This window comes from Nelumbo nucifera, chromosome 4 (genome assembly GCF_055504915.1).
Source record: "Nelumbo nucifera cultivar China Antique chromosome 4, China Antique-T2T, whole genome shotgun sequence".
NCBI classification, from domain to species: Eukaryota; Viridiplantae; Streptophyta; class Magnoliopsida; order Proteales; family Nelumbonaceae; genus Nelumbo; species Nelumbo nucifera.
This window is the reverse complement of record NC_142652.1, coordinates 15,310,274-15,332,742: the sequence shown is the minus strand read 5'-3', so window position 1 is coordinate 15,332,742 and position 22,469 is coordinate 15,310,274. Positions and strand designations below refer to the sequence as shown.

Here is a 22,469-nt window from a genome sequence, read left to right as displayed (position 1 = left end):
ACCCCAATGACATAGGAGGAAGCGAATAAACACATTATAGCTCTCATACGCTATGATTTTTTAGCTCGCGATCTACTACGAGAATACTAACTTAATAATTGGAGTGACCTCACCGGATTAGCCACCCCGGGGTCCTCTAACATTGATTCCTTGCAAGTTTATCTAAAGAGCTACCCAGTTCAATAATCAACCTAACTCGACACACAATCTACCCCCAGCTCGGTATCAAAGTTCTCATCCAGCAAAAACCTTCTACTTCGGCTTCTGAATCATCGACCACCTGGAAGTAGTCCGAACAATATGATGCTGCCAAAAAAAAACCCTTCATCAAAGACTTTTTTGCATCTCCCTCCCGTTTATCTTTCTTGTATTTTGGCAAGGGAGAATGACGAATACCCCTAGTGTCAGAATTGATGCAAAGTTTAATGTACGGTCGGATTAGTATCAGTCCATTTGAATGTTTATAGTCCTGCAATGTAAATCTGGACAAATCCGTACTCTTTTACCCTTATAGGTGTAGTTAATTAACTAACTACATGTTGTTTTAAAATACCCGTAAATCTTTTGACAATTGTTTAAAATCTTATTGTCATTAACGTTTATTAATTTTGAAATTAAAAATAATATTATATATATTATTAGGAAATGGTGATTCATGGCAGCACCAGCTTTTAAGTAAACGACATCCCCACGAGTGAGTCATAAAGTATGCATGTGAGAATATTCATTGTTTATGCACGTGATAGGAAACCTCCTCTACCCCCTTTCTCACTCTAGTTTCTCTTCCTGCTTCCCCACTCCCTACCCCTCTCTCTTTTCCGGAAAAAAACTTTCTCTCTCCCTCCCTTACTCTCCTCATCGGAAAGTCCTAGATCCATAGGTTGCAACTGGATTCTTGTTTCTATTTGTGTTTATCACTTTTTTCCTGCTCTTAGCCCCTCTCCTCTCTCATCTGGTAATCATTGACTCCAACCAACATCTTTTAACTCGTCATGGAAGAGATCCCCTAGAACAATGGACTCCCGAATCCTTCTTTGCATAACAGCCCAAATCCTAACTTGTCGTTAATTCGCACCGGAACTTTGGCGATCGAAACCCTAACTTTCCCCTAAATCCTTTGTTTGCAGAACAACCTTAACCCTATCTCACTGTTAACCAGCATCGGAATTAATGTCCACCAGCGTTTGAAACCTTGGGTTGGAAACTAATCTGAAATAACCCAAAGTAACACCCATTTGCGTTTAACACCATGGCGTTTGAAAATAGAATGCCCTCAATTATATTTTATTTTCGTTCTTTTCTTATCTGATTCTAAGAAATACTATTTTAGGTTTTTAGGGAATTTTATAGGATTGACTCTATTGTCAGAAAGAGTTTCCATGGGTTCTTCAATTGGTGCATTTAGTTTTCATGGCTTATTCAATTGGTGCGTTTAGTTCCTCTTCAGCGTTTGATGGTTTATCTTTGTGGGTTTACTTTATTTATTTTCTTTGGTTCCATTAATCTTTAGTTTATCTTATTTCTTTCTTTATCTAATTCTAAGAACAATGTTTCAAGGCAGAGGAACACTCAGACGTGGCGATTGTGGCGAAGAATCATTACGTTCGTTAATGTTCAGTTCCCGCACTTAGATGGTGTTCAGTTTCATTACCCTTATTCTCCTTTCCTATTCAGACAAAATGAATAAAATGGTTAAAAAATATCATAAAAATAATTTTGTTATTTTGAAATTATTTAATGCAGACTTAATATTGGCACTGTTGAATGATAGTCAACTAAGACAAAGATATATTAGGCATAATTTGAAAATTAAGGGTATTATAAACGACACGTTTTAAAAATAAGGGACTGACTCGACACAACCCCAAATTACAGGTACCGATCAGAAAATTTCCCTTTTCTTTTTTCAATTTTCACCGTTCAGCTACTTTACTTCGGATATCAACGAGGGCTAACCGCGGAAAACTAGGAAGTCGAACACATAAGATCCCGGGAATCGACTCAGAGAGGGAGATGGTGAAAGCGTCGTATATGTGGCTAAAGAAGAGCCGGCGATTAGGCACCTTCTCTCTCTGTTATGCATCCCGGTCATCGTCGATGACATTCGACCCGACGATACACGGCAATACGGCATGGCATGCGTTCTTACGGGATCTCATTCCTTCGGTTGATCGAGAAGATCAGCGATGAAGGTGTTGTAGAGATCAGCGGAACCGGTAAGCATTCTGGACAGGGAGAACTTTTTTCTTAGAGTTCCGGGTATTTATTGTAGCCGTTAATAGTGCTTGGATTGTTCGGAAAGAAGCCTCTTCGATTAGGCTCAAAGGTTCGAGTTATTCTATATTTCTGTTATTGATATTTCAACTTGGTTTTTGTTTGGCATGCATTTGTTTCTTCTCACAAATTTCTTCCCAATCAGCACTCGTTTCGTACGGGTGTTTCTTTGTTTACATCCAAGCCTGAGCCTAATAACTGAAGTTGAAGGTTCTGCATTCCTTTCCCTTCTTATAAGCTAGACCATGAGCTATCTCAATTAGCCGAGGTAGTCTTTCTGCATCACAAAAAACTATCTGATATTTTCCTTTTTAATTCTCTTCCAGACCCAAAATAAGAGCATCCCACTCAGCTTCAGCTTGTCCAAGAGCTTTGCAAAGTTGACCTATTGCTGCTGTCACTCCGCCATGTTTGTTTATAAGAACAAAACCTGTAGCTGCTCTGTTCAGTTGAGCCATAAAGGAACCATCAATATAAAAACTGAAACCAACCTTTTGTAGATTCGTGGGGCATTCTGCACGGAAAATTGTTTTTTTTTTCCCCATTTTGAGAAGCATATGTCAAGAGGTAACTGTCGATAAAAAAAAGAAGACAAGTTTCCTTGGGTCTGCTTTTACATTGCCATGCAACTTCCTGTTGCGAGCACCCCAGTATTAACCTGACAGCAGTTATAGCTTTGCTGAGAAGATCCAAGCAGACGGATTTGTCAGTGTGGGCTAATGAATTCTCCTGCCAGTCCTCTAATATGACATTCATTTTATTTTCAATTCTATATGGATTTAGACCAACATGAAGTTGCATCCAAATAGCTCAGGAAAAGGAATAGTGGAAAAATAAATGAAGTAATGCTTTAAGTCCTGAATTGCAGAGTCTAGAAATTATATCTCCTTTTAAAAAAACTTGGGTTTTTTTCTTTTATAGGAATTCCATCCCAGTAAGCCTTATAGATGAAAATTTGAAATGTGTGTGGAATTCTGGCTTTCCAGATAGCTTGCCACCTTATTATTTGGGTTGAGATACTTGGAAAAGACCTGAGGAAGGTCTTATAAGCAGACTTGACTGAGTATACAAAAGAACTAGATCTCCTCCAGAGCAGTTGATCCCTATCCAACATCCTGTTGAACATCAGCTGCTTTATTTTATCAGCTACTTTCTCATCAAAAGGGGAATGCAGCATAACATTATTCCACATACCTGCAGAGTTTAATAGGTTGGAAGCTCTCAGATCAGATTGCTCTTGATGAACTCCTTCTCTAAATGATGGTATACCGCCATTTATTAAGGGAACCCAAGGATCCTTCCCAATTAATACCGACTCCCCCTTTTATGGTTGCTAAATGAAATTGGCTTTTAATTCCCTAGCAATACTCACCACTTGTTTCCACCACAAGGAGGCGCTACTTGAAATTTTTAGGTAAAATAAAGAATGATTCTATAGATGTTTTGATTTAACGACCCTAACCCACAGTGCTTCTGGGTCATTTAAGAAGCCTCCAAATGTGTTTCACAAAGAGGTACTTATTCATGAATTCATCCTACGAAAACCCAGACCTCCGTTATATGGAATTATTATGCCCCATTTTGTTGTTGCGTCATTGCGTGTTAATCTCTTCAAAAAGATTAGTTTAAAGAAAAGTTCATGGTTTTGCTTACAAGAATTACAAATGATTCCTCTGTGGATACTTTCCAATCAACTACGTCACATGTACATAAGCGCTGTAGGTTTCCTTTGAATGGATTGGAAGTGAAAATTGAGAATTGTGGATTTCCACCTCAGGGTGGTGGAGAAATTGTCTTATTGGTTCTTATGATTCAGAACAATCTGTCAGTCAGTTATTTGCATTAACAACAAGTTGATTTGTGAATGTTGTTCATTGGTTCTACTTATATATAATCTTTCCACCTTTCCCTGCAGGCAGTCTCTTGGATTGGTGAAGGAAGGGTTATGAGGATTGGAGAAAATCTTTATCTACTATGGTGTTTTCTCAGTTTGAGCGCTCTATGATGTGTTGCATGGGATCTTTACACATCTGCTTCCTGATGTTTATATTAGCAGTTGACCTTAGAAGAGGTACAGAAACTTGAAGGTATTATTTTGTTGCAGAAAGTGTTCTATTCAGGAAGAAGCTTTCTTAGTGAAAACGGAAAATGCAGATTTGAGAGTTTAATATAAATTTGCAATTCTTTTTTCATGAATTGTGCTAAACTGCAACTATGAGAATTTGTACTTTTTTATTTATAGGAAAAATGGCTCAAGATCTAAATGTTTCAAGTTTCAGATAACTGGAATTACATGTTCCTTCTTCTGATGGAGACATTGAAACACTAAACATATCAGAGATTTCTTTGGTGTCAATCATTATTAAGCCAGACCCAACAATAGAGACCATCATCTATTGATCAAAAAACAATAGAGACCACCATGCTCAAATATGTTGGATGTGCGTTGAAGAATCTCTCCAGAAAGTGCAAGAGTACATTCTAGCAAGTTGATGCTTGGGATTATTTTTATTCTCATGGCCCAGATGATAACTCAGATGATCCCATTAGAGGCATTTTATGTTGTCATAGCATATAAATCGCCAGGGCAGATAATGCTAGGTTTTGCAGCACAATATCTGTGTGCAGTTTGAAATGTGATATTTCATGGCAGCACCTTTTTTTGGACCCATGGAGGTAAGCATTAACATTCTCATCATTTGTCTCCAAATTAATTTCATTTTGTTATCATATACCTGACATAAAAGTTTTGCACTATGTGCATTAGACCTATTTTCTTTCATTACTGTTAATTAGAAAGTGCTTATATATTTTCTTTGATTATTTTTTCTTTATTTTCTTTGTTTCTTCCTGGTAGTTTTGTAGCCTTTGTTTTTGAAAAAATCCTTTTTTGATACGACGTTACCAACCTACATCTCCCTACTCTGGGCATCCTTATTTTTAGTTGCTTCTTTAGTTCATGCTATTCTCCTACATTTTTACTTTCTAAAAAGAACTCCTTGTTATTGCATTTATTTTATTCTTTGAATTTAGAATCCCCACCAAGAAGAAGAAGGTCCAAGGCTCTATGTTGTCCTTATTTTCATTTAATGTTAGTAAGGATTGTATTAAAGATGAGTATAATTTGGTTAGGGAGGTTGTGGAGGAGACTGGAATTGATTCATTAATGACTGATCAAGTACACAAGAGAGATAAGAGTGTATATCAGTATTGTGGTTGATAAAGAAGTTGAGTTGGGATTTGGGAAAGAATTTGGAACTTTTCTTTCTAGGAGTTGAGAAAATGCAAGAAAATTGGAATTAGAAAAAATGAGAGAATGAAAAAAATATTACATATAAATCAGAATCCATCAAGTAGGGGGGAGAGAGTTTGTTTACGGAACTATAATACTTGTATATCTGTACAAGGGTTCCATAATTGTTTAGTGTAAATTCTGTATTCGACACTATTCCAGCCGTGTCCTTGCTGTATCTGGGTAACATAGTTAAGGAGCTGGGTGGGAGTCCATTGGAGTTGTTGGGTGGTTAGGAGATATTTCCATAGGATCTGTTGAATATCTTGTTAAAAAGAAATGGTGGGTGGGGTGTAGTTTCTCTTTTGAAAAAGTTTCAGGGATGTTGGGTCTTTAATTAAGTGTTGATTTGTGGCTTTTGGTTATAAATAAGTGTTTATTTTGTTGGGGTTTGTGTGATGGTAGGGTTTGGGAATTAGGGATCTTGACTGTTCCTTTTTATTTTTATTTTTTGTTATTGAGCGCTTTCTGTTGGTGTGGATTTCTGTTTGATTAGTGTTGGTGTGGAGTGGGTGTTGACGTGTTGTTTGGTTGTATATGGGCTGTGATGCCTTGTCACCTGCGATTGCACATTTTTCCTTTACACACAGATCTGACTCACAGCAGCAATTAACTGTATCAAAAACCTTGATATACTTAGCAAAAATTTCCAACCTTGATATATGGCAACTATTTTAGGACATTTTCCTTTGTGGTGGTTCATCTTGCAACTGATACAAGTCATACAATATGCAGTTGTTCTGAAATTCTCAAACTCCCTTGGTGACCTGGTTGTCTTGCCCTTGTCTTGTAATAACTGGAACCTAAAAAAGGAAACTCTTGTCTGAAAAACCAGTTTTTTCAATCAACTCCTAAGCAGATAATCCATGGTTCTCTGTCTTCTACAGTGTATTAAAATGTTCGTCATCGGTTTCATTATCATCTATTAGAGTCCGTGTTACAGAAAGCATAATTGTAATTCTTTATCAATTATGCTTGGGGAAGGTTCTCCCCTCGTGGTTTGTAAGTCTTCCCAGTTTATCAAAATAAATAAATAAAGTAGAAAAAAAATAATTGTGATTGTTTGCTGATTCACTACCTTCACCCATCTAATCCTTCAAACTGCTTGCGTTCTCAGCTGGATGTATGACCATATCCCAAATTTGGCTCTGATGTAACCGTTTTTGGTCACGTACAAAATTTTTTTGGCTAAGTACCTCGTGTTTGACCTGGTGGTGACGTGCCTTGGTGATGAGCTACTTGGTGGCGAACTCCCTGGGGGAGAACTACTTGGTGATGCTCCCTGGTGGCGAACTGCATGGTGGCGAACTGCCCGGTGGCGAATTGCCCGGGGGTGCTCCCTGGTGGCGAACTGCCTGGTGGTGAACTGCCCGGCAGTGCTCCCTGGTGGCGAATTGCCTGGTGACGAACTGCCTGATGGCGAACTGCCCGGCAGTGCTCCCTGGTGGCGAACTGCCTGGTAGTGCTCCCTGGTGGCGAACTGCTAGATGGCGAACGGCCTGGTGGCGAACTGCCTGACGACGAACTGCTCGGCAGTGCTCCCTGGTGGCGAACTGCCAGATGGCGAACTGCCCGACGACGAACTACCTGGTGGCGAACTGCCTGACGACGAATTGCCCGGCAGTGCTCCCTGGTGGCGAACTGCCTGGCAGTGCTCCCTGGTGGCGAACTGCCTGATGGCGAACTCGTCACTTGACTTGCTCCTAGGCGGTCTGCAACTCAGAGGATGGTGGAGCTCCCTGGTGCAGCGCAACCCGACTACCCTCCGCGTGAGGTGATTCTCTCTCCTTTGTAGACGGCAGGAGCTGAGGGACCTGCGGGAACTGAATCAAAGGACCCGGGGGTATTTTCCCGGCGGGGACTCTCCGATGCCTAAGTTAGCATACTGATTACAGAGGGTTTGGAGAGAAATGAGAGAGCTAGAGAGCGGGGATTACCATACTTTTTTCTCCCCCTCTGGCTTTGGGGGTCAGAGTCCTTATATAGTGGTGCCCTCGCGGGTTAGGTGGGTGAAAAGCCTTCAAATGGTAAGACGTCATATCCCGTCAGAACCGGGGTACGGTGATGAACTCCTCGAGGTTGTCAGGCTGGCGCTTGTGCCAGGCGGCCAGGTTGTCAGGTCGGCGCCTGTCAGTCGACGGGTCGGTGTCCGGGCCAGGTTGCCAGGCTGGCGCTTGTGTCTGTCGGCGGGTCGGTCTCCGGGCCAGGTTGCCAGGTCGGCGCCTGTGTCAGTCGGCGGGTCGGTGTCCGGGCCAGGTTGCCAGGTCGGCGCCTGTGTCACTCGGCGGGTCGGTGTCCGACCAGGTTGCCAGGTTGGCGCCTGTGTCCGGGTCAGGTCATCAGGTCGGCACCTGTGTCCGGGTCATGTTGTCAGGTCGGCGCTTGTGTCCGGGCCAGATTGCCAGGTCGGCGCCTGTGTCCGGGCCAGATTGCCAGGTCGGTGCCTGTGTCCGGGCCAGGTTGCCAGGTCGGCGCATGTGGCAGGTTGATCCGGCCAGGCCGCGTGCAGGTCGCACGCAGGCCGCGCGCAGGCCGCGTGCAGGCCGCGCCAGGTCGCGCCAGGTCGCGCGCAGGTCGCGCCAGGCCAGCCAGACCGGTGCCCGGGGGGGGGGGGGACCAACTTGGTAATTTGTTGCCTGGGGGCTTGCCTAGTTGTCACGAGGTGCCACGTTGTTACGGTTCAGCACAGGCTTAGCCTTGCCTACGCTTGGCAGGCTTACGTTAGGGACATGCCCGTCATTTTCGCCTGTAAGATTTTTGGGAGAACTGATGTCATCTTCAGGCAGACCACCAAAAGCTTAACGTATTCTTTGAGGAGGGGTGGTTGACCTCCTTGGGTGCCTAACCTTGGCACTCCTAGACCTTCATCCCCTTGCGGGGCGGCCCTGGTTAACGGCTAGCATGGCTACCAGGGTTCCTCATGGGCGCACACTTGCTCATGGGGACAGTGTTGGACCGGCACTGCGCTACCGATACTCAAGGGAGGCTTGGCATGCGGGCCTGGCTCAAGCATGTCCCTTCACTTCGCCAGCCCCTTGCCCAAGCTGATTGAGCTATCCCGTTGCCATTAGCGCACGGGTGTGTTCCGGCCCAAGCGGTTGCCTATCATCAGGGCACACAGGTGCCTGTCATCATCGGCATACAGGAGACCCTTCACATCGGTGCCAAGTCACCTCATCGGCGCATGGTTGCCTTCCATGATGGTTGTCCCCCTTTAGCACGTAAGCGGCGCCTCCCATGGACCGGTCTGAGCCAGGAGAGTGCCCCGGCCATTGGACTTGAGGTCATGATCCAGTGCTACTGACGTTGGTGGAGCCATCCCATTGGGCAACTCCTAGCCTCTAAGCACAGAAAGGCTTGTCCTGGCCTGCCTTGGCCAGGACGCCGCACGGGTTTCTTCCGCTGTAGAACTACCCCCGTGACAGTTGGTATCAGAGCAAGTTGGCTAATTGCAACAGCAATTGGTTTTCAGCAGATTAGCCCAGAGCCAGTTGAAGCGGTCATTTCGACAAGCAGCATTTTGTGGGGTGCGGTCCCTAGTCACCTCCACCCAGGATCGAGCAGAATTCAGATCAGGCCTGGCAAGAGGCCATTTCATAGTTCGTGTCCCCATTCCAATGACACTAAAACAGCTTCCCTTGCGGTTGCAGACGCTTTGGTTGTTGTCCTCATGCGGTGGCAGATGTGTGAGCCTTGATAGGAATGTGGGTACACTACCTGAGCAGATTGTTTATCAGGCCTATCAAGAGGCCATTCAATGTTCGCGTTCCCATTCCAATGACCCTAAAACAGCTTCCCTTGCGGGTGCAGACGCATTGGTTGTTGTCCTCATGCGGGGGCAGACGCGTGGGCCTTGTTAGGAATGCGGTTACGCTAGCCGTTGGAGCATGGCGGCCCTACACCGGCAAAGTATCAGGTGGGCATGCTCAGTTTTCAGGTTGAACACTTGTAGCAGCAGAAGCTTATCACAAGGCGAGTGCATGTTCGGCAACTCATGGGTAAAAGTTGCCACACTCGCGTTCGAAGCGGTCAGGTCTCCTTGAGGCAGCAGCAGCGGGGCCCCCTCGGAGTGAAGATGTAGCCCGAGTCGGCGAGGCGAAGCGTAGTTTCGAGGGCCCAGAGAGCATAAGCCATGGCTAGGTTTGAGTAACCCGCGCAGGGCGAGGTGAAGTCTGCAGGCCAGCATGGTGAAAGGGTACCCGTGTCATCGCCAACATGAGGAGTAGACCTATCAACGTGTTCGGTAGCATCACTGAAAAGCTACCAAGAAGACGGTTGAGCCTTGAGGTAAGATGATACATGGGGCGGACCTCCGCGAAGCACCACACATTTCTTCGATGGCCCTTCTTTCACAGTTCAACGGCATAGCCATTGCGCGGTTTGAGTAACCTCGACACTGGGGGTGAAGTCCAGGCAGGCCGGCATGGTGAAATGGTTCCGTCCCCATAAATGGACACCAATATAGGCAAGACCCGGGCTAGCCAGACGAGCCCTGGAACTGGCAAGGAAGTGAATGGCGCGGGACACAGACGCCCATTCACGAGGAAGACCCATTGTCGAGGACGACAATGGATTGAGTGGGGGAGCCTGTTACGGTTCAGCACAGGCTTAGCCTTGCCTACGCTTGGCAGGCTTACGTTAGGGACATGCCCGTCATTTTCGCCTGTAAGATTTTTGGGAGAACTGATGTCATCTTCAGGCAGACCACCAAAAGCTTAACGTACTCTTTGAGGAGGGGTGGTCGACCTCCTTGGGTGCCTAACCTTGGCACTCCTAGACCTTCATCCCCTTGCGGGGCGGCCCTGGTTAACGGCTAGCATGGCTACCAGGGTTCCTCATGGGCGCACACTTGCTCATGGGGACAGTGTTGGACCGGCACTGCGCTACCGATACTCAAGGGAGGCTTGGCATGCGGGCCTGGCTCAAGCATGTCCCTTCACTTCGCCAGCCCCTTGCCCAAGCTGATTGAGCTATCCCGTTGCCCTTAGCGCACGGGTGTGTTCCGGCCCAAGCGGTTGCCTATCATCAGGGCACACAGGTGCCTGTCATCATCGGCATACAGGAGACCCTTCACATCGGTGCCAAGTCACCTCATCGGCGCATGGTCGCCTTCCATGATGGTTGTCCCCCTTTAGCACGTAAGCGGCGCCTCCCATGGACCGGTCTGAGCCAGGAGAGTGCCCCGGCCATTGGACTTGAGGTCATGATCCAGTGCTACTGACGTTGGTGGAGCCATCCCATCGGGCAACTCCTAGCCTCTAAGCACAGAAAGGCTTGTCCTGGCCTGCCTTGGCCAGGACGCCGCACGGGTTTCTTCCGCTGTAGAACTACCCCCGTGACAACGTGTCGCAATTTCACTGGAGGGCCAAATCTGCCCACATCAGGCTCCAATTTTTTTTTCCTTTTTCTATTTTTAATGGTCTGTTATTTCATTCAGTTCTTGTTATTTGACAGATTAGCAAATATACATAATGTAGAAGCTTGGCAAAGTATTATTTGCCAAGCAAAATCAAGATGTAGGTCTGGATCGCAGTTATATCAAGTGCTTAGGCTGTCACTAGAGGTAGGCTTTGCTACTTATCATAAAATAGGGGTGCAGGTGTTATCGTTCCTTTTTCTCCTCACTCATTTTTGGTTGAAATACAGAAAAAGGCTACACTAGATAAGGATTTTGTTTGACTTATTGCAAGAACAATTTTTTGATGAATTGGAGTACAAATATCATTCGATTTGTAAAACATCATAACAGACCAACAGATGAAAACATGTTTTCAAGACAGAAATTCAAGAACCAGTCTTTGGTTTCAATTTTGGAAGCAAAAAGCATACAATCAAGTAACATGATTTTTTTTTTAATTTTTTGTTTTAAGAATCAATATATTTTCAAAGGAGATGGTTTTGATTCTTTTTGGAACTCACAGAAATAAAAACAAACCACGTTGAAAAGCACCCCATTTATAAGCATTTAGGATTAGTAAAAGGGCCAAGTAGATTAACAACTGATTGATTGAAAAACTATTCATTTGAATTTACGCCCCAACATTTTTTGTTGTTGCTCACTGTGAGATAAAGGAATAGAATTTATCAAGTGGCGAAATGCGGTCTCACCTCTCGGGTTGAGTTCAGAGATAGAGAGAGAGAGAGAGAGAGAGAGGTCTCATTCGTTCACCACCACCGTTGTCGTCATCTTCTTCCTCACTCCTTCAGATTGTAGTTTGCAGGTTACCACAGGATCTATCTTCTTTTTAACACTTGTTTCACTAGGGTTTATTGCCGCTGATCTGCTCCTCATAGAGCGTGCCTCACAGTAACCTCATAGCACTTAGTGCGCTTAGAGCCGCACATTTTGAATATCTCCGTTCTCGGAAGTTGTCACACTAAACTTCCACTAATCAAATTGAATCAATTGATAAAGAATCAATTTCGAATATGTATTTTACACAACCATTAAATATTGTATCGAGTTGAGAACTCGGATACACCCCAAATCCGAATGTGCCCTCGTCTTGTCATCCATTCAATGGTTAATTGATCATGACTTCTTTCTTTGTTATGAAGCAAAATCCAAAAAAATAAAATCTTGCTTTAAATAATTACATTATTCTTATAATAACGTGTTAATGTTCGATTTCCGTCCTTTATTAAAAGTATTCCGTCATTTTCCACTTAGAAGTTAGGCAATAAGGAAGATTAAGTGGCGTTTGCTAATGTTTTAATTAATTTTTTTGGGTGATCTAGAATCGGCATTTTTCACCTTATGGGCAATGGCCTGTGTTTGTTTGTGGTGTAAAACCCAGTTCGGTGTAGTTTTACATTTTAGGTCACTGTTGTACATGTTTGGTTGGAATGTAAGCTAAGAACGATTATCAATATAAATGACCATTTAAATGTACTTTTACATCGAGAATTGATGTGGAAATTACATCAAAGAAATCGATGTAAAAACCTATCGACCTTTTCAATCGGTGTAAAACTAACGCCTCTCTTCCTCCTCCTGAGAAATTGCTCCATCAATGTCGTGGTTTCAATCTTTGCTGTGACCCTATTGTTTTCTTCATGGTTTCAAACTCTATATGGCCACAGTTTATGTGACTTTGACGACAATGAAACACACACACACACACATATTTGTCTTAAAATACCCAGTTATGTGCTTATGAAATATAGAGTTTATTTCTAGAGATTATTTCTTAAAATACCCAGTCATAGAATTTATTTGCTTATGAAACAAGGTTGAGAAATTTTGAAAAAACTTTTCTAGAATTTATTTGGAACTTACCAAACACAGACATGGGTTGAGAATTATTAATTGTTTTTATTAATTTTTATTTGTGTTTTTTTAATGATTAATGATGAGTTGTTTTCATTAATTATTAGTTATTTTTATTAATTATTAATTAATTTTATTATTTTATAGTTGTGTTTTTATTAATTATTAATTGTTTTTATTAATCTGTAGCTATTTTTATTAAATTATATTTGTGTTTTTATTAATTATTAGTTATTATTTTTATTAATTATTAATTATTATTTTGAATTTACTAAATTATTTTATATAAAATAGTACAAGTTGAGCTCAAAATTACCAAATAGTCTATTTTAAAAATAAAATAATAAAATCAAGAAATTTCAAATATTAAAATTTTGGTCCAACACAAACAAGCAGAAAATAGAAAAACATTTATGTCTCTTTTTAGATTTAAATACATTTTTAATATTTTTTAACTTTTCAGACTTCATATTTATCAAACTACACGTAACTTTCCAAGAAGTTTCCCTTCGATTGGTAGAACACTGCACATGATGGCATTTGTCGTTGTTTAAATGGTCCATCATCCCCCAAGAAATTTCTGCGTGTGTTCATACCGCCTCTTTTTTCTTCAATGGAAAGACAAACCGCTATCCCTGCCCCTAGTTTTATATAGAGACGTTTGAATTGTTTTCGTGCATCAGTGCACCATCTGTTTGGGCTAGTGCAATCCATGTAGCCTGGGAGGTCTTTGTTGCTCTGTATTTTTCGATTTTATTCCCCTCTGTTTTTCTTTCGTTTTTGGGTTGCATCTCTTCGTTTCTCTGTTTTTTTTCGATTTCATTCCCCTCTGTTTTTCTTTCGTTTTAAGGTTGTATCTCTTCTTTTCTGGTCTTTGCAGTGAAAAAAAGAACCAATCAGAGGGCTTTTTCATTGTTTTCCATTTTTTGTTTAGTTTTTTTAGAAAACTAATGGATTGCAAAATGAACAGCACCCATCAGCAGAAGCAGCAAACTGTTGTTGCTTCTGATAATAATAAGAGCTGCTCTAATTCCCAAGACAGCAACTTATTACCCGCTCTTTCTTTGGGTTTTTTAACGTTTAACTGCGTCGTAGCGGTGATGCGTGCCTGCAATCACCGTGATTATTCCATGGTTGCGTTTGTTCTCTTTATTTACTTTGGATTTATGTCTCTGTTCTACTGTCTCAAGGCCTTCGATCGCTTGCCCTTTCATGAGGAATCCCCCAGAAAGAATCGATTAAAATTAGCCATTTGGGTCCTCTCCACGGTCCTTAACTTCGGCCTTGCCATCCGATTTGCTCCGTTGCTCTTCCCCGTTGCTTCTACTTTCATTTTTGCTTTAGCAACGTTGAGCAGCGCGGCTGGCTTCTACTTCTTTTTCATCTATCGGAATAGTAGAAATAATAATAGTAGTTTTGTTAATGATAAGAACAACAAATCCTTGGAGTCTTCTCAGAAAGTTAGTGAGAGCGCAAAAATTCGTCAACCTGCTTCACCCCTGGACCTGGACGTAGTCTAAATAGATGAGGATGGATGGGATGGCAAAGCCGGTTCCTAGGACCACGTTGAGCCTCGGTCGTTCACCATGCTCAAATTTTCTGGGTGTGATATTTAAGAAGTCCAGAATTCAGATCGCACGGTCAATGGGTGGGGCTTGACATGGTCCTTGGCTTTGCTTAGCTTTCTGTCTCTAGTCTCATTAGGTAGAAGCTAATGAATGTTAATGCCCTGTTTGCTACAAGGTACTAGAGGTTTTCACGAGATGAGTGTTGTTGCATCATCGACCATTTGATCTTCATCTCTGCTAGATACGGCCTGGGTTATGTATCTCTCTCTGTATTTTCATGGTAGTGCCATTTCATGTATTTTCATGCCATTTTTGTCCTGTATCCGGCTATTCTGCTATGTGTGAATCAGCCTCTAAATAATTATTAGTTTGTTTGTACTGTTAATTATTTTGAAAAAGAATTATATATTTTTTATATTATTCCTTGCACAACAAGACGAAGGTACAAAGCCTCTATGTGATAGTATTAATGTCCTAAGTGTTTCAAATCATGGGCGTTTATTGAATAAAAGCTGTCACATCCTAATAGCATTTAAGTGTCAATAAGTAGATTCATTATTATTTTTTTCAGTTTTATAAATTAATCAAATACAAATATTTAGTAAATAAACACTTTCTTTACCTACCAACGACGAGTTTCATAGCATTTGCTACCGAATAATACAAGAGGAGAAAAGGGGGAAATATGGGAGAATTTGCCAAACCTATGTGAAAATGTAAAGGAGAAAGGTATCATTTGAAAATAGGTCGATGGAAACATTTTGGGTTGCAGGTATAACTAGAAGCCCACACAAGGGTCCTTGAGAAGGGTTTATGCCCCAGTTTACTTTGTAGCTTAGTCACGGTGGTTTCTTCTGCTTTACATGCATGTGGCTTCACTTCCATGGTAAAAAAGTATGATACAGAAACAAATGCCAAAGGTCTTTTTCTGATTGAACCCAAATGCAATCTAAGGCTCCATGCGAACCCAACCGTCATCTCTTTGTTTCTAAGGCTCAATTTGGAAGAAGTACAAATATGAATATATACTGTACAAATACATACAAAATAATTCAAAATACAAGGTTTTGCATCCTATAAATTTGTATTTGTATTCCTTCCAAACTAGGCTTAAAGAATAAAAATTTCGTAATGTATTGGCTGCATTAATAGACCAACATGCTACATGAAATAATGAAAGTTTTGAAACAGGTTTATATATATATATATATACATTCTGTTACAAAGTTTGATATTGTATCTATACTTTGATCCTTGATTCAAGGTAGTGGAAAAATGGGAAGAACAGAATGCATTCTAAGAAGGCAAAACCAATGCTATGTCCCTTATTCTTTACTGAAAACCTAGCACAATCTAATGAGTTATGGAAAGAAATGAGACCAGTGGTTTCCCCTGTTTTCTATCTCACCGATTTATTCTTGCTACCAAAAGCTCAGGGTGAGGGGAATCAATAGAGTTTTTTTAATGCCTTTTTGGAGGGTTTTAATGCATTGTTTTGGAATTGAAAGGTAGGTATCATACAGAAAGCCGTGAAACCATTTTTGGAGAAAAACATGGAAAGTCAAAAATATTCGATACATGAGCTTAGAAATCAATTTTTCAATAAGCTATTTGATAGCTTCTTTCACTCAATGCAGCTCAATTAATGCTGAACACTCCCCTCCCAAACGGGCTCTTATTCTTAAAATAAGAGACAAAAACTGACAAATAGTTTTTTTTTTTTTCAAACGCTTTGCAAAATCAATTTATTTCTCCCTCAAGGTTATAAAAACCTGACTCCAAAGTCTAACTCCAAACACTAAAGAAAGCTGTTTTGTTTGCCTACCCAAAAAAATGTTTGTTTTGCTTGATATAAAATCTCTTAACTTTCTAATTCTCTCTCTTATTTTCTATCAAATCAAACATGACTTATAGGGTCAAATATGCAATGTATAAATGACCCCTAGGAAGAACCCACCGTTATGTGGAAAGTCTACTTAAGTTATGGTAGTTTGTAGGGTGTATTGAAAATTTGAAAGTTCTTTTGATGTGAAGAATATGGGCGGTCATGAGTGGAGCTTCTTATGAGCTATTCAAGCTTGGTTTGGCTTGGTTTAAATCAAGTTTTGAGTTGAGCTCGGGCCTAGTATAATAAATAAATAATTTTTATTATATATAATAGTAAATAAATAAATAATATATATACTTTTTATTATATTTAGTAATATTTTTATGTATAATAATAAATATTTTTTTATAATTCTCAATATTTTGCATGTAAAATAAAAAAATATTTATATTTATTATTTTTATTTTTATTTTCTAGAAAAAGCTTGGCTTGCGGTCGAACTTGAGCCTAACACTATTTATGTGAGCTGAGCTCGAATAGTCAAGTATTTGACTTGGCTTGGCTCGAATTCACCCCTAATGAAGAAGCAACTGATAAAAAATGTTGCACCCGTTTTTCTCATATTTTCATTCAAAGTTCAAAGTTCGAACCAAACACAACTGAAAAAAAAAAATGCTAAAATGGTGCACCCGTTTTTCCTTGTGGTGGTTGTGAAATCAATAATCCCAGGCTTCTAGAATCAGCAAATCCCCTTTTTTCTTGAACAAGTCAATTTATCTTGTTCTCATCCAAACACGTGGCTTGACCTTGCTTGCCTATTACCAATTCTCTCTCCCTCCTTTCGTTTTTTTTTTATTTTTTCCATCATCATCTTCTTCTTGATTGCAAGGTGCCAATCAGTGGGTTGGTAAGGTCTCCTACCAGGAGACTTGGGGTCAAATCCCACCTGCACCTGGGTTGGGGGAAGGGATATAGCCCTTCAAACGAAACCATTTTCTTCTGAAACAAAATACTCTTTGTTCTTGCATGGTTCAAATACAACCTTAATTAGTATTATCGACCATTGCATGGTTAAAAACCAGTGTTTTTTTTTTTTTCTCTCAGAATCACATGGCTCATTCCACTAAGCATTGCGCGGATATCCAGGGTGTTAATGGTTCGGTTAATTAAACCATGAGTTATTTTTTGAAGCCGAATCAATATTACTAGTTTTTGCAATTTCCCAAATCAAATCGAACCAGTTCTACTGGTTGACCGATACAGTATTTTTGGGTTTTTTTTTTTTTTTTTTTTTTTGTATTTATAACATATATCTGTCGGTTTGGTTAACTGTTACATTTTTCTAGGTTAATAAAAAATTGAAACGGTCCTTCAATTTTTCAAAAATACTAAACTGAAAGGTTCGGTTAATGACATTTTTTTTGTTTGGCTTGATTTTTTTGGTTGTTTATGAGCACCCCTGACGATATCTGCTAATTTAATTTCTATTAGCAGGATATAAATCATATTTATTTATCATAATTTATCATTTTACTAAATCATATTTATTTTATTCATTCTATCTTCAAGCCTAAAATCTCAAGTGAAACAAATACGCAAAATATTAAGATTTTCCCAAATTAGTTTGCTAATATTTTTAGACACTTTGGCTCAGCTTGGAAGGAATACAAATGTAAATATATACAGTACAAATATATACAAAAGAATAAAAAATATAAGATTTTACATACTACAAATTTGTATTTGTACTCTTTTCAAACTGAACATTTAGGTTGAGAGGGGAGGTGTCTAACTATAGGATATTGGAGAGAGACCGAGAGAGGCCAGCCTATTTCCTAGACCTCAGGCCCAAGTTTTGCCAGCCAAGCCAAGCTAAACCTAACAAAACTCAGGCCAACCTAGAGTCCCAAAATCCAAACTAAAATCAAGCTTGTCCTTCGAAGCCCAATTCCAGACTAGAAGCTAAGCTAACCTTTGCATAAGCTCGGATGGCCCAGCCCAAATTGAATTCCTCCTAATATGTAATAGCATATTAGCTGTTATATCAGAGCCACATAAGTGATTCAACATTGAAAACCAAAAGCATATATATCTATATATATTTGAAAAGCCAAAAGATTATTTTGATAGAGCGAAGTCAACTTAAGATTATGTACATATGTTTCAATGTTACAATATTAATGGGCTGGGTTTGCCTTTAACCTGATTAATTGGATCAATGTAGATTTATCACTTAAGCTGGACAAATAACTGTGTAGCGGGCTGTAAATCCCATGATAACTTCACACCAGCCATTGCGGATCATTTTATGACTGGCCTGGGTACTATCATTGGTTCCCTGTATGGTTTTGAAAACTGGACCAAACCGGTTGACCCAAGAATTGGTTAGGCATTCGGTTCCGTTTTACCCTAAAACTGTTATTGGGCCAAAAACCGCTGATTTGGTTAACGACCTGCTAATCTGGGCTTGGATAATGGTTTTTTGCTGTTTTTTTTATTTTAATTATTTTATTTTTTAAAATCAGAATGGACCATATATTCAAATTGAACGATCAGACCATTTGACCTGGGAACCAATCTCCAAAACAATTCCATGTCTGGTCCATTTTTTAAAACCCTGGTTCTCCGTATCCATTACACCTAATCTCATCAAATTAACTGACATCCCTTAGGTAAAGTATTATTATTATTGTTGTTGTTGTTATTAATATATATATATATATATATTTTTTTTTCAGATTTATGAAAGTACATAATCAGGACAATAATCCATCCTCAATACCCATTACCCCAACCTTAGTAGCACTGAGCAAGGTTTGGCTGAACCGGATGGCTGTTCAGCAGGTTGAGGAACCAGGTTTCATGCCAATATTTAAATACATGAAACCCAGGTTTCATAGTGGGGCTATGAATTTATTATTAACATAGAACTTCATCATTGGTTCTACAGCCCGCTGAACATCCAAATTCGATAAGCACTAATATATGGCTTCCTGCTACAACCAGCTAGAGAGCTTATCAACAGAGCCACCATGTGAAACATAAATGAAAAGTCATAAACTGTGCCAGATTAGTGGCGGGTGCCATGGCTGCTTTGTTATACAGGTAGGGGTGTCAATTGGACTGGATTTGGTCTAATCCAGTTCAGTCTAATGTGAGTCCATTACAAATGGACCTGGTCCAATCCAATCCAATGAATATTTTGAACCATTTTGGACTGGTTCAGAGACTGCCCAAACTGTTCAAATTCCTGTTAATTCAGATTGGTTTCAACTCAAACCTGGTCCATTGACACCTATGTTCTTTTCTTCTATCAATGGACCAGATATTGTCTCATTCCAATATAAATTCATCATGGATGGACCAGGTCCAATCCAATTTGTTATATTGGTCCGTCCAGTCAGTCCAAATTCAATATATCTTATTAGTCCATCCAATCTGTCCAAATAGATTTTGATTCGGACAGAGTCCAACCCAAAACTGGTCTACTGAAACCCCTATATACAGGGCATGTGGAAATCTTGCCTTATCAGCTGTGTGGAACGTTGGTGAATGATATTTATGAATACATAAAAATTTAAGAAAGATTATGTTCAATTATAATATAAACCTGAAAGAAAAACTTATAACCAATCAACCGGTATCTTATGAGGTAATATTAATCAAAATTCCACAAGGGTTTTGATTGGTTCTTCCACCATCATTCCTTTCCAACGTCATTGATTTATCTGGTTGTGAGTGTTGTCCTTAGTCGAAAATGTTGCGTGCAAACGGGTCATTTGTCCAATCGCTATATATCTTCTCAAGTTCTGATTTTTTTTTTGCCTAGATGACGAGGGAGGGCTATTATATATTAGGGTAGCTCCGTCCCTACCATAACATTAACAATCCAGTTTAATTTGTCTATTTTGCCATTAAATTAATTGGAAGGGCTTCCTCCAAATAACCCCTTTTACGATCTTTGATAAATATCACCGATTGGTTATCACTTTTATGACAAGAAACAAATGAGGAGGGCTGCAAATAAATGTGATTTAATTCTATTCATATTTGAATTGGAATTGTTGTTTTTGAATATCTGTTTAGTCATCAATTGGACCAAATCAAATGTTAAAAATGTCAATTGGATCAAATTTGGGCATTGCTGGGTTCAAATAAATATACATATACAACCTGTTTTAGTATTAAAAATCTTTAAAATTAACTTGGTTGGATGTAGCATGTAGGATTTATATAAAGTTATTTTAAATTTATAATATATATATATATATATATATATGTTAATTTTATTTGTTTGATATATGATTAAATTTATATCTATTTTTCTTTTGGTGCTATTCTAATTTGGATCTCTTAAATTCTTATTGAATTGGAATATTACCCCTATCTGAATTTTATCCTATTCACCCAAGAAATAAGAGTATTAAGGCTGCATTTGGCATTATTTATTTTAAGGATTTATTTTCTTTTTTTTTAGTTAAAATGCCTTTATAAACACTAAATTTTTAACAGCAAAAAGGAGATAAATCCCTAAAATAAGGAATACCAAATGCATAATGAGATAAATCTTCATTATTTTGGTCAGGATATGGCTCGGCTCTGAAGAGCACGGTCATTTGGGGTCATCGAGTGCAGCTGCGCCATTGATTTCGGGCTGCATGCCGACCTCTACTCTATGCGTGCCCTCGTTGGGTCTGTCCTGCACGCTGCCATCTTGTCACGGGGATAGTTCTACAGCCGAAGAAACCCGTGTGGCATCCAGGCCAAGGTAGGCCAGGACAAGCCTTCATGTGCTTAGAGGTTAGGAGTTGCCCGATGAAATGACTCCACTAAGGTCAGTAGCACTGGATCATGACCTCAAGTCCAATGATCGGGGCACTCGGTTGGCTCAGACCGGTCCATGGGAGGCGCCGCTTACGTGCTAAAGGGGGACAACCATAATGCAAGGTGACTGTGCGCCGAAGAGGTGACTTGGCACCGATGTGAATGATGGGCACCTGTGTACCATGTTGTTAGGTAATCGCTTGGGCCAAAACACACCCGTGCGCTAAAGGCAACAGAGTAGCTCATTCAGCTTGGGCAAGTAGTCGAGTGAGCTCATAAGCGTGTAAAGGTTAAGCACGAGATCCCCTCGACACTGTACTGTGTGCTTGTGTTTACCACTGATTAATGCAATATAAGTTGTCTTTTGTTTAATTTATGTACCTTTTTGTTGTTTTTTGTGTGTTGTTGTTTGCATTTGTATGCTTTCTCGACCCCATCGAACACAGCACGGGGCCTCGTCGATTAGCCCCATGACAAACTGCCACGTGCGTGCGTACGTGCCATAGGTCGGGTCGTATATCAGGTAGTAAAGTTGCTAAGCGCTTTCAATGAGTCAGCACTAGAAGCAAGTTCATAGTTGGCGGTGCGTCAGTTCGTCGGTTGTCGGCATTCCGGAAAGGAAAAGGGACAGATGTGATTTGCGGTGGTCTTCTTTCTGTTCGTTGAGATGCCACAACGACACGACGTGGATGGATTAAGATTATTGAATAAGCGTCATCGATCTCATCTCGATCCCCTCATCCTCCTCCAGCTTCCCATCGATCCCATGGCCCATAACATAACCCATGTGTGGTCGTCACTCGTCACGCCAGTCAGCCAGTGTCCAGACCGATCATCTGAACCCTGAATGCCATGCAATGCAATTTTAATAAGAGCTTTAGTTTTAATGGGTCCAATGGCTTCCTGCTTCTTGCCGGAGAGCAACCTAGCTCTCACCTCTCTAGTCTCTGCACCACCACCACCAGCAGAGTTCCGCGTAGCGGATTACTGTTAAATTACTGTACGTACTCTGTAGAAATAAATGGCGCTCCCTACACTCTCATATATAATAATTGTCGGTTCCGATCCGCGGTTTAACTGTTTTCTGTCTCCATTTTAAAATAGAGGGAGTGTTCCTTCTCACGGTGACGGTGACGGTGGTGGCTGTGGCCTGTGGGGTATTAAAACCTCGTCCATTTTATGAAACATGGAAGACGTGGGCCTTGTGCTCCACGGCTCCACCCTGAAAAGGAGCATAAGGTTTTTTGGGCTTTTAAATTGTCGATCATAAAAGAATACAATAAAACGAGTCGAGACTGGATTTCCTGCACCTTTTAGTAGGTAGGGATTTCCTGCACTTTTTTTATCATTTCAAAGTGGGTCCTCCACTCCAATTATCAATGACATGGTCCCGTATGTAAATGCAAACAACCT

General features: G+C 40.6%; 1 long non-coding RNA gene across 8 annotated transcripts; it reads left to right on the top strand.

Moving 5' to 3' along the window:
* Positions 1-746: 746 nt before the first annotated feature.
* LOC104586731 (uncharacterized) lies at positions 747-21,343 on the top strand. Of its 8 annotated transcripts, none has more exons than XR_016085688.1 (5): positions 754-1,426; positions 1,558-1,634; positions 1,876-2,216; positions 4,190-4,361; positions 4,554-5,108. It is a non-coding gene; the product is annotated as an uncharacterized LOC104586731 (long non-coding RNA). The 8 variants fall into 8 exon arrangements; XR_016085686.1 differs by having other exon boundaries at positions 755-1,426; positions 1,562-1,634; XR_016085687.1 differs by having other exon boundaries at positions 747-1,426; positions 1,558-2,216.
* Positions 21,344-22,469: the final 1,126 nt, after the last annotated feature.